This window comes from Myotis davidii, unplaced genomic scaffold, assembly GCF_000327345.1.
Source record: "Myotis davidii unplaced genomic scaffold, ASM32734v1 scaffold149, whole genome shotgun sequence".
NCBI lineage: Eukaryota > Metazoa > Chordata > Mammalia > Chiroptera > Vespertilionidae > Myotis > Myotis davidii.
Window position 1 is genome coordinate 4,630,881 of NW_006352194.1, and position 11,482 is coordinate 4,642,362.

Sequence of the window (11,482 nt, forward strand, 5' to 3'; positions counted from 1 at the left end):
GGGGGAGAGAGAGAGAGAGAGAGAGAGAGAGAGAGAGAGAGAGACACACTGATGTGAGCAAAACATTCATCAGTTGGTTGCCTCCTGCACACCCCCTCTCAGGGATCAAACCCATAACCCTGGCGTGTGCCCTGACTGGGAATCGAACTGGCAACCTTTCAGTGCATGGGATGACGCCCGACCAACCGAGCCACACCAGCAAGGGCAATTTTTGTTTTTGCTTTCAACCATGACAATGATCTCACACTTCTAAAATCAGCACACACACTTATCAAAAGTTGACTCTGTGCCAAGAACAGAGTGAATCTCACGACATCCATTATCTTTCTCAGTCCTCACAATAATCCTGTGAAGTTGATATCATTAAAGTATCTCAAAATTTCTTTCCCATAAGCATGCAGTTTATGAGCAATAAACAAAACAACAGAATTCACTTGTCAAAGCCCCACAGAGCAGTACACAGGGCACAGCTACACAGAACACGGGCAGAGCCTGGCAAAGACCCCCAAGTCCCCCACCACCACCTGTTCGCGGGGTTCTTGGTGCCCTGTTGGCCATTAAGTGCACCTTTGCTTCAACTTCACAGATTTGTTTAGTGGCTGTCTTATCCCTCAGGCTTTTATCCAGAAGAAACACAGATTGGCATGGTCACAGGGCTGTAGGACTTATTTCAACTTATCAGCCTCCTACGGCAGTCACCTTTCCACTCCACACCCAGCGCTGCTCCTTCATGAGTAAGTGGAGAGGGTGTGGGCATGAAAAAGGGAGGGAGGTAATGTTATGCGCTGAGCTTTGTGCTAAACACAGTATTTGCTGTTGGAGGGCAGGGACTTTGTTTGTCTCGATGTATGCCTACTGATATAATAAATAATCTTTGGCACCTGGTGGGCCAAACATTACTGAAGAAGTGACTGACTGACTGGTTAAATGAATGAGTGAATGACTGAATGAATGAATGAGATGGTTTTAAGCAGGGCGATTATACTCTAATTTTCAAATCAGCACTCTAGGTGTAGACATGCAAATAGGTCACGATGGGATGAGGTTTCTGGCTCTTGGACAGGCTGCTAGGAGGCTAATTTGGTATCCACGCTTGAATGATTGTGGTTTTGACCAGGTGAGAGTGAGGGGTGGTGGAGAAAGTGGACAGAGAGGGGCCAAGGAGGGCAATAGCTCCGGGAGGTGATGAGCAGGGGCTGAAGGACAGGCGGGAATCAAAGGTGGTCTTCAGAGTTTTGACTTGGACAGCTGGCTGTCTAGGGTATTGTGGGGCGCATTTGGCACAGCCAGCTGTAACTCCGATCTCCTTGTCCTGTCCCCTGCGGGGGATGGCATGGTTATGTCTAGCCTGTAGGCTTTGGCATATGCTGTTCCCTCAGTCTGGAAGGCCTTTCCTGTGCCTTCCGTACCTCGCCACCATCTTTGCCCTGAAGGGCTCAGATTAACCCTCACTTTCTCCATCGTTGCTTCACTGTCACTCCCACCTGCTCGCCAGGTGTCCCTCCTCTGGCTTCCACAGGCCCTGGCCCAGTCACACTGGGGTCTCTTGGTACCGACCTGCTTTTCTAGCCTGTGTGCCTAACACAGTGCCTGGCATGTGGCCGGCCCCCGATAGGTGTCTGTGGAGGGAATGAAATACATTTACCACATTGTACTGCTGAACAAGAACCGGGAGATTTCAATTCCGTAAATGATCTCGGAAGTAGTAGGATTCCTTTGTACCAAACGTCAGGGGAGAGATCGGGATGGGAGGGTCAGGAACCCGGCTCTCACCTGAGGTAGGAGGCCGATCTCTCTCTCTCCTTCTTCTAACACTGGCATCACAGACTTCGGCTTGGAGGCCTGAGGTTGAGGCTCTGCTCAGCCCTCCTCTGCTGTGTGGCTGAGCCAGGCAGTTCCCGCTCTGGGCTTCGGCGATCTGTCCATGAAGTGAAGCGGTTAGACCACACACAGAGTAACCTATATAATCGGGGGTGCTCACAAGTGGGCACGATTCAAACTGCTGGTACATGTATTCTCTCACTTAATCCTTACGCAGCCCTACAGCATGGGTAGGATTCTCCTCTATTCCTAACGGGGAAACCGAAGCACAGAATGGTTAAGTACCATTAAGTACAACTAGTAACAGATGAGGCTGGGCCTTTACCCAACCAGCCGTGCCCAGAGCCCACCTCTTCACCCCAAACCAGCTTGCCTCTCCACTGGGTGACTTCTAAAAGCCCACTCCTGCGTTGCAACGGGAGCTCAATTACTCTCCCATGGCGGATACTTACTTTTGGTGCCTTCAGAGCCCATTTTTAACCGGCCGCCTCCCCGAGAGAACAGAGTTTCGGCTTTTTCTCTGCCCCTCGTGTGGGTTGATTAGAGAGGAAACTGGTGGGGATGCAGAGTCAGTCGGGTGCCTGGCACACGGGTCTGGAATCACAGCCACGTCGCTCACCTGCTGCACTACCTGGGCAAGTCCCTTCGCCTCTGGGAACCTCGGTTATGAGCCTGTGAAAGTGCAGATGGTTCCTGGTTCCAGCATCCTCCTCCCTGGTGGCTGGAAGGATGAAATCACGCAGGTGGGGTCGCCAGATAAGCGGATGGAAATACAGGCTGCTCAGTTAAATTTGAATCCCAGATAAGCAAGGAATCATTTTTTTTTTTTTTAGTATAAATAAGTCCCGTGCAACATTTGGGACATAGCTATGCTAATAAGTCATTCCTTGCTTACCTGGAATTTGAATTGAACTGGGTGACCTGCATTGTATCTGACCTTAGATGCATGTCCCATGGGAAGTGCTCAATAAACTTAGAATCTCTGCTGGAGCCACTGCTCTGCACGCCCCCGCCCCCAGGCTCGCTCAGAAGGCCTGGGCTGTGATTAAAGTCTGCAATCACCATGATTGAGCACCGGGCTGGTAGTGGCTGGAGTTCTCTCACCTGTGTCAGCTCAGTGAGCAGGAAGGTCATTCCCGCCTCACTTCCCTTGCCCACTGACCCTCTCCACCCTCTCAGGCCCCTGACCTTGATCCAGGGTGAGTTACAGCTAATTCCTCCTTCCTCCCTCCCCACTCCCACTTGTCCCTCAGCATCCCCCACATTCCCCCACAGCGGGGAGTCCCCAACAGATACCCGAGGCCCCTTCTGCACCCACCTCCCAGCGTCACGATCCCACCCCCTCCCTTGCTCTAACCACCCTGAGCACTCAGGTCCCCGGAGACACCCTGCCACTGTGTGCCTGGGAGTAGAGCAGTGTTGCTCTTTAAACCCTCCTCTGCAAACCCTCCCGCCTGCCCCCACCTCCCCAGCATTCCCCTCATGGAGTTGAGCCCCAGTTCCTCTGAGCCCCACCGGCCTCTCTCAGACCCCACAACGGCACTAGGCGCCCTCGCCTGGCCACTCTGAGACAGGGCCTCTGGGGTTATGTCGTGGGGCTTGATTGTCTGGATTTGAGGGGGACCTTGGATTTCAGTTGAGGAGGCTTGATAGGGCCTTTGTGAAACACAGGCTGATGTGGGAGATACCCTCCTCAGAGGCAGGGCAGACACTGCTGGCCCCTTGTCAGCAGTCCCCATAGTAAGTCTCCCACCCTGGCCAGGCGCACTCCAGACAGTTCCCTATCCAAGAGCGCCATCTAGTGACAGAATCTGGGTTGACAGCCTCGTGTGTGGTGGAGCAGAGGCTGGGACACTGGGCGGGGCCCGGAAGGGTCTCTAGATTAACCAGTCCTGTTCCCTGCAGAGCCTCTTTAGCTAGTTCCTCAATTGTCCTGCTTTCTCTCTTCCCACTCACCTCTGCCATCACTGACTCTCCGTCACACTCACATTAGCCTACTGAACAACACCTGTACCACACCGTGGATGCTCAGACAACACCTGTCCACAGATGCTCACACAACACCTGTACCATAGGTGCTCAGACAACACCTGTACCATACTGTAGATGGTCACACAACACCTGCCCACACTGTAGATGCTCACACAACACCTGCCCACACCGTAGGTGCTCAGACAACACCTGTGCCACACCGTAGGTGCTCAGAGAGGCTGCAGGTGTGGGGGAAAATAGCACAGATCAGGAGTCAGAAAAGCTTAGGTTGTGACTCTGGCAAACCACTTATGGCTATACAACCTTGAAGGGATTCTAGAAACTTCCCTGAAGCCATTTCTTTGTGAGGCGGTGATCACAGCTCCTTCCTTGCATGTGTTGATGGACTTGGGTGAGGACTTGGGTTGTGCATGTAAAGTGCTCTGAAAACTGTATCTGCCGTGGCACTGAGAGTAATTTGATAGCATCTTATGACAGAGCATCTATAAGAATAGGCTATGTTATTAATAACGGCGATCATGGCAACATTCCCTGGATGCATCTGTAGCTCCTTGTTCCTTCGCCTCCCACTTTCAGACCCAGGATGCACCCCTCCCAGCTTGCCCTTCTCTCTGCATTAAATGCCACCAGCATCTGGGCGACAGAGCGGCTCATGTGGCAGTAAAAAGCTCGTATCTGCCGGAGGCCACTCACACTCCCTGGGCCTCCGTTCCCTCGCCTTTATAATGGCGATTATCGACAGCAGCCTCCCTTCTGGTGGGGAGTCGATGAGATCATGAGTGGGAAGCACCCGATAACGTTAGCAAACTCTAAAGAAACACTAGTTCGGACTTCTTTCACATGCTGGCTGTGATTCTGCTAGGAAACGTGCGGAGACATGGAAGTTGAATGGGACTGTAGCCAGAGACAAGTGACTTCCAATGGGAGCTCTGCCACCAACATCGTCGCGATGGGACTCGGGCAGGGTCCTTACCTCTCCGAGCCCTGCTCTCCCCCATGAACGAGGGGGAGAGACAGGCTCTGTCTCCGTGGCTGGGGTGAGGATGACACGACATCCCTCTGCATGTTTCCGTCACTGCCCAACAGCCAGATGAACGGCAGCTCTCGTCTATTTCTTTCTCCTCTTTCAGCCACATCCATTCAATCTATTAAAAAACATCTATTACACTTCTTCTACGGGCCCGACCTCATGCTCGCTGCCAGGGATACAAAGATAAATAAGACATGAGTCTTGCCCTCCAGGAATATACAGTCGCATGGGAGAAGAGTACTAAAAAGAATCACTTCCATCTATCGAGCACTTTCTATGCGGCAGGCACTGGGATGGGGCCTTCCACACATCCTCTCGGTCCATCCTCACGGAGACCCAGGACATAAGCCCAAGCCCCACGACATGACCCCAGAGGCCCTGTCTCGGCCAATACTCTCTCCCGTCTCCCCGAACTGAGTGGCCAGGGGAGGGTGCCCAGGGCAGGTGAGAAGGGCCATCGCGGGGTCTGAGAGAGGCCGGTGGGGCCCAGAGGAGCGAGTGCTCAGTTCCATGAGGGGAATGTTGCAGAGGTGGGGACAGGCGGGGGGCTTGTGAATGGCAGGGTCACTCACAAGTGACTCTTTGTGTGACCTTGGATGTACCGTCTCCACTCTGGGTCCAATAATTTCCTCTTTGCAAAGAGAGTTTGTTTGGGTGGTAAGTTTCCTCCCTGATTAAAATGATGTAATTATACGAGCCGTGGGACAGAGGGAATATTGGGGGGTCAAGGAGCCAGTGACCCGGGCCCTCGGCTGGACTGGTGAGGACAGGAGCAGAACTTGCACCCCCTTCTCTGGCTGCAGCAGCCCCTGCACAGCTCCTCGCTGCTGCATGGAGGCCACTGGAGGGCGCTGTGTCCTCACAGTTCTGACAGCTGCCCGGGGACAGCCCAGAACCTGCTGAGCAGAACTGGCAAGGCCAGGGGCCAGCACCGGGGAGGCCTCTGGACCAGCCATGTGGGGCCACGAGGAGCGGATGCTTCTTTGAGCCTCCGTTTCAGCAGCTGTAAAATGGGGACAATGACGTCTGCCTTCCGGCCTGTTGTGCGAAATGCTCTAAATGACAGTGCGTGTAAGTGCCTCCAGCGCCGGGATGTTCCCTATGCCAGAGAAAGCATCTACCGGCATTACCCTCAGAGAACCGTTCCGTCACCCTGTCCAAGTGGCATTGGCGGGGGCCTCCTATGAACTGAGAACTGGCTGGGGCACTGTCCCTGGGCGACCTCCTCTCCGTTCCCACAAGGGCTCCATAAGGTACGAATTACTAGCATCTCCATTTCACAGTTGGCAAAGCCCGGGCCCAGAAAGGGTCACCCAGCCATCGGTGGCCTTAGTGGAGTTCAAACCTGGGTCTATCTGACTCACAGACTTGCCTTCAACCACACACAGCCCAGCCCCCCGCACTCCAAGGCAGGAGGGTCTGGTACGTCTTACGCCTTTCATGCTGAGGTTCCAGACGAATGTCCTTTGGCTCCCCTCCCAGTGGCTTTCCCATGAACCAAGACAGGGTGGGGCAAAAGTGGGTCTACAGTTGTTTGTATGGAAAATAATACGATAGCTGGTTCATAAACAACAATACAAGAATACACTGTGCTTTGTGTACTCAAAACTGTGAGCCGACTTTGCCCCACCCTGTATGTGCGTGATATGGAAGGTCGGGGACTTTGCAAGTTCGTCTTCCCTTGGACTTGAGCACATTTCTTCCTCCTCCCTGGCAAGCAGAGCTGGCCCTGGGATGCAGGTGGCTTCACTTGCAACTTGACTGCGCTGTCAGTCTGGGTGAGTGGCAGGTGCCCCCGCTGTCAGTCTGAGTGAGTGGCAGGTGACCCCGCTGTCAGTCTGAGTGAGTGGCTTGTGACCACGCTGTCAGTCTGAGTGAGTGGCAGGTGACTGCGCTGTCAGTCTGAGTGAGTGGCAGGTGACCCCGCTGTCAGTCTGGGTGGGTGGCAGGTGACCCCGCTGTCAGTCTGAGTGAGTGGCAGGTGACCGCACTGTCAGTCTGAGTGAGTGGCAGGTGATCCCGCTGTCAGTCTGGGTGAGTGGCAGGTGACTTTGAAGAATACTAGTCAGATATTTTGTAGGATGTCCCACTATTGGAATTTGTCTGATGTTCTTGTTATAATTAGCCTGGAATTAGAAAGATAGCTTTCATAAGATTCTCAAAGTAATACATGACTGACCCCACTGTCAGTCTGGATGAGTGGCAGGTGACCCCACTGTCAGTCTGAGTGAGTGGCAGGTAACTGCACTGTTAGTCTGGGTGGCAGGTGGGTGGGAGAAGCTCGAATCCTGGTCCATCCCCAGCTCCCCAGGGTGCTTGGGATGTAGGGCACTCGCTGCCAGGGTGGAACTCACCTCCGTGAGAAGGTCTTAGACCAGTGGCTCAACCTTCCTCATGCCACGACCCTTTAATACAGGTCCTCATGTTGTGGTGACCCCAACCATAAAATTATTTTCGTTGCTACTCCATAACTGTAACTTTGCTTCTGTAAACAATATGTAATTATGTATCTGTGTTTTCCGATGGTCTTAGGCGACCCCTGTGAAAGGGTCGTTCAACCCCCAAAGGGGTCGCAACCCACAGGTTGAGAACCGCTGTCTTAGTCGCAGGGCTTGTAGTATTTCTCGGTTTTTATTTTCCATCTTGATGAGAGGGAGAGAGAGCGAGCGTGTGCTTTGCATGGTTGTAGATGCATAGAGGTGTGGCTCAGTTTTCACAGTTTCCGTTCTCTTTCTCCCTAGCCTGCCCTTCGCCTGAGAAGGGAAATTCTGAAATCTGCCAACCCCGGGGGTTCTTGGAGTCCCTGAGTCTCCCTGGTGCGGGGAGAGCCCTGGAGGCCAGGTAAGCAGACCTCTTAGGGCAGAGAGGAGGCAGCTGAGGCCCAGGGAGAGAGCCAGGCCTGCCCAGGGGAGCCCACCGCCAGGACAGGTTGGGGCCAGAACCCGCCCGTTCTCCTGGTCTCATACCAGCACATTTGCCAAGTCACTTGTTGCCCGGAGTGTGGTTAGTTCCGAAAGCTCGGACCAGGGAGGAGGGATGGGACAGTGAGGGCCGGGGAGGTGCTGATGCTGCTCTTTGGAAGCCCTAGTGGGGAGTTGACTGTCATCTGACGTCAGCCCTGGGGCCAAGAATGGCCACAGAAAGAAAATATTGTGAGAGTAAATGTGTCAACACGGAGCTGGTGGCAGTTCGGTGTCAGAAACAGGCCGACTCCCGGCTCGGCCAGCCAGCCCTCGGGCGCTGCCTCTCTCCAAATGCTGGGGAAGCAGGACCTGTCTGCGAAGGTGGGGGGGCGGGCGCCCCTGAGAAGCTGTAGGAACTGGGGAAAGGTTTGGCCAGGGCTGAAGGAGGACGCCCAGGGATGCAGGAAGGAAAGCTCACGGTCGGCTACCGAGGACCAGGCTGACTGAGCACTTTATAGTGATTCTCATGTAACCTTCCCAGCAGCCCTGAGAGACAGGCTGTGTGATCCCCATCTTGTAGATGAGCATGCTCAGAGAGGGTAAGTAACCTGCCCACAGTCACACAGACAGCAAGTGGTGTAGCGCAGATGTGATCCCAGGTCTGCCGACCCCAGGGTGTTTCTAACACTGGGCTAGGGACCTCACTCGATCAGAAACACCAGGAACACTGGTTGGGAAGGAGGTACCCAGACTTCACCCCAGACCTACTGAATGGGAACCTTGGGGTGGGCCTGGGAGCAGGACTCTTCACAGGTTCCCACGGAAGGGGTGGAGGGCCTATGCCGCTAAGGCCTGGGAATAGTTGCTCAATAGCAGGAGTTGGCCAACTTTTCCTGTAAACAGATAGATAGTAAATATTTTCAACTTTGCAGGCCCGCTGGTCTCTGTCACAGCTCTTCTGAAAGGAGCCACAGACAATACTCCCACGAATGGGCATGGCTGTGTTCCAATAAAACTTTATTTACAAAAACAGGTGGTGGGCCAGATTGGACCCGTGGTAGTCTCCTGCTCTTGGCTTAGTCGCTAGCATGCAAACTACCCCTATAGCCAGTCTTCCCCAGCACGGTTAGCTCCATTCTGCAGGTGAAAAGACTGAGGCCCACGGAGGCTAGATATCGAGGGTCACCCAGGGAGTGAGTGACCGGCAGAGCTGGGGTGAGAACCGAACCCGCTGACACCCAGGCCAACGGCACTGGGAAGCGTGAAGTCTGCTGGGAATGCCTGGGCCACGCGGAGTGTCATGATTTAATGAACGCAGCCACCATTCGCCGAGCACTTACCCTGTGACAGGCAGAGTCATTACCGCCTGTATCTGCTCCCCAGATGTGGGATGTCATTGTCCCTGTCACAGGGAGCCGTCACAGCCTCCCTGGGAGGTAGGAAGGCATATGCAGTGTGTCAAAACCAGCTTATCTGGAGTGCCCCCCGCACCTGATACGCTGCAGCTGGACACGGGGAGATGGGAGCTGCTGACAAGACGCAGTTGCCTTTCTATTCTTGCGCATGCGCACGCACACACCCTGCGCTCCAGCATCTAACGGGCGCGTGGCCGGCTCGGTGACCTCCTTGTCACAGGTAGGAGAACACAACATTCAAGGCCTGCAATGACTCTTCTGGTTTACACAAGATGCCCCCAGTGAGACCAGCAACCAGGGACTTGCCTGGTTGGATTTCCATCTGGCCTAGATCCCACTCCACACTCTTCCCTGGTCTGCTGGGAGACCTTAGGTGTCACTTTCCTAATTTGTAAAATGGGTGGGAAGCAGGTTTGCTCGGTTGTTTCATTCATTCATTCATTCATCCAGCCACTGACAATGCATTAGACACCTACTCCGTGCCAAGCACAAGCAGTTCATTTTGATTTGAAATTCCAAAGATTTGAGATTTAATCCTTCCTATTGCCAAATAGGAGATGTTAGGTAAATGAGAGGTCCCTTTGGTTCAAGGACGCCTTGGGCTAGGGCAGTGGTCGGCAAACTGCGGCTCATGAGCCACATGCGGCTCTTTGGCCCCTTGAGTGTGGCTCTTCTACAAAATACCGGCTCTTCCACAAAATACCGACTTCTGTGCATGGGCCACGAAGTTTCAGTCTCACTGTACGTGCACGCTTGCACGTGGTATTTTGTGGAGCCACACTGAAGGGGCCAAAGAACCGCATGTGACTTGCGAGCTGCGGTTTGCCTATCACTGGCCTAGAGCAACTAGTGCCCATACCAACCTAGGGTTTGAGGCGATGGAAACCCTGGAGTCTTGGTAGCAATGATTCTCCATTCTCAACATCCAGGGAATTTCTGCAATGCCTTCATGCATTTTTAGGATGCAGAGGGCCAGAGACAGATCTGCTTGGGCTGCACACACCTCCCCATGCAGACAGGGCCTCTCCTCCTGGTTCTGCTCTGGCCTCCTCCCTCTGAGAACACCCCTGACCTGAAAATAATCCCATGTGAATGGGTAAACAAAATGTGGTATGTCCATTCGATGGAATATTATATGGCCATGAAAAGGAATGAAGTACTGACACATGCTACAACGTAGAGGAACCTTGAAGACACCATTTGGGACTACTAAGAGAAAAAAAAAACACCCAGACACAAATGACCACATAATGCATGATTCCATTTATTTGAGCTATCCAGAAAGGCAAATCCATAGAGACAGGAAGTGTATTAGTAGTTGCCAGGGCTGAGGGAAAGGAGGAATGAGGAATGGCTGCTAATGACACAGGATTTCTTTGGGGGATGATGGAATGTTCTGGAATTAGAATGTAGTGATGCTTGCACAACCTTGTGAATATAATAAAAACTATTGAATTGTATACGTTAACAGGGTGAATTTTATGGAATGTGAGTTATTTTAAAAGATTTAAAAGTCATTAGAAAACGTTAACCATTTGAAATAATACCCTCATGTGTTACCAATAGCCTCCTCCCAGCTCCTGGTGACACAGAGCAGGTAGCGTTGAGGAGCTCAGACTTGCATTGTCCATTCATTGCAGAGGGAGGGCAAGATGCAGAGTTGGACTCCTGGTCCAGTGCTCTTTCCTGCCTGTCAGGCTGCCTGACGAGTAGATGGTGCCTCATGAGCCAATCGCCCAGCAAAGGCCACTTACGCATAGTTCAGGGGTTTCTGCAGGCAGGAACCGCACAACGCCCAAAGCCAGTCCCAAACCAGCTTCAATTCAAGCTGGACATCGGCACCCACCCCACCCCCCTTCAGCCCTCATCCCAGCCTGACCTTGGCACCAGCCCCAGCCTTAAACACACCGGGAACTGCCCTGGCCCCAGCCCTCACCTCAGACCCACTGTAGCTGCAGCCCAGTCAGAAAGCTCAACCCTACCCGGAGCCTGAGTCCTGTTCCCAGCTCTGCCTCATCCTAACCTCCGTCCCAGCCCAGCCTGAGCCCCAGGGCCGGCCAGAGGTGCACTCTGGTCAAGGGCAGAGGGGTCACCAGATGGCTTTCCTCTGCCTCGGGGTCCAACGCAAATGACCTATTAAATACCTCCATGTGCCAGGCCTTCTAGGTGCTGAGACATATCTGTGAACATGAAAGTTGCTTTGGGCAGAGGGGAGAGCCCCAATTCTCCTCCCACATGCACTTCCTTCCCAGCCTCCCTCCTTCTCCCCAGCCTCCCTCCTTCCCCCAGCCTCCCTCCTTTCCCCCAGCCTCCCTCCTTCC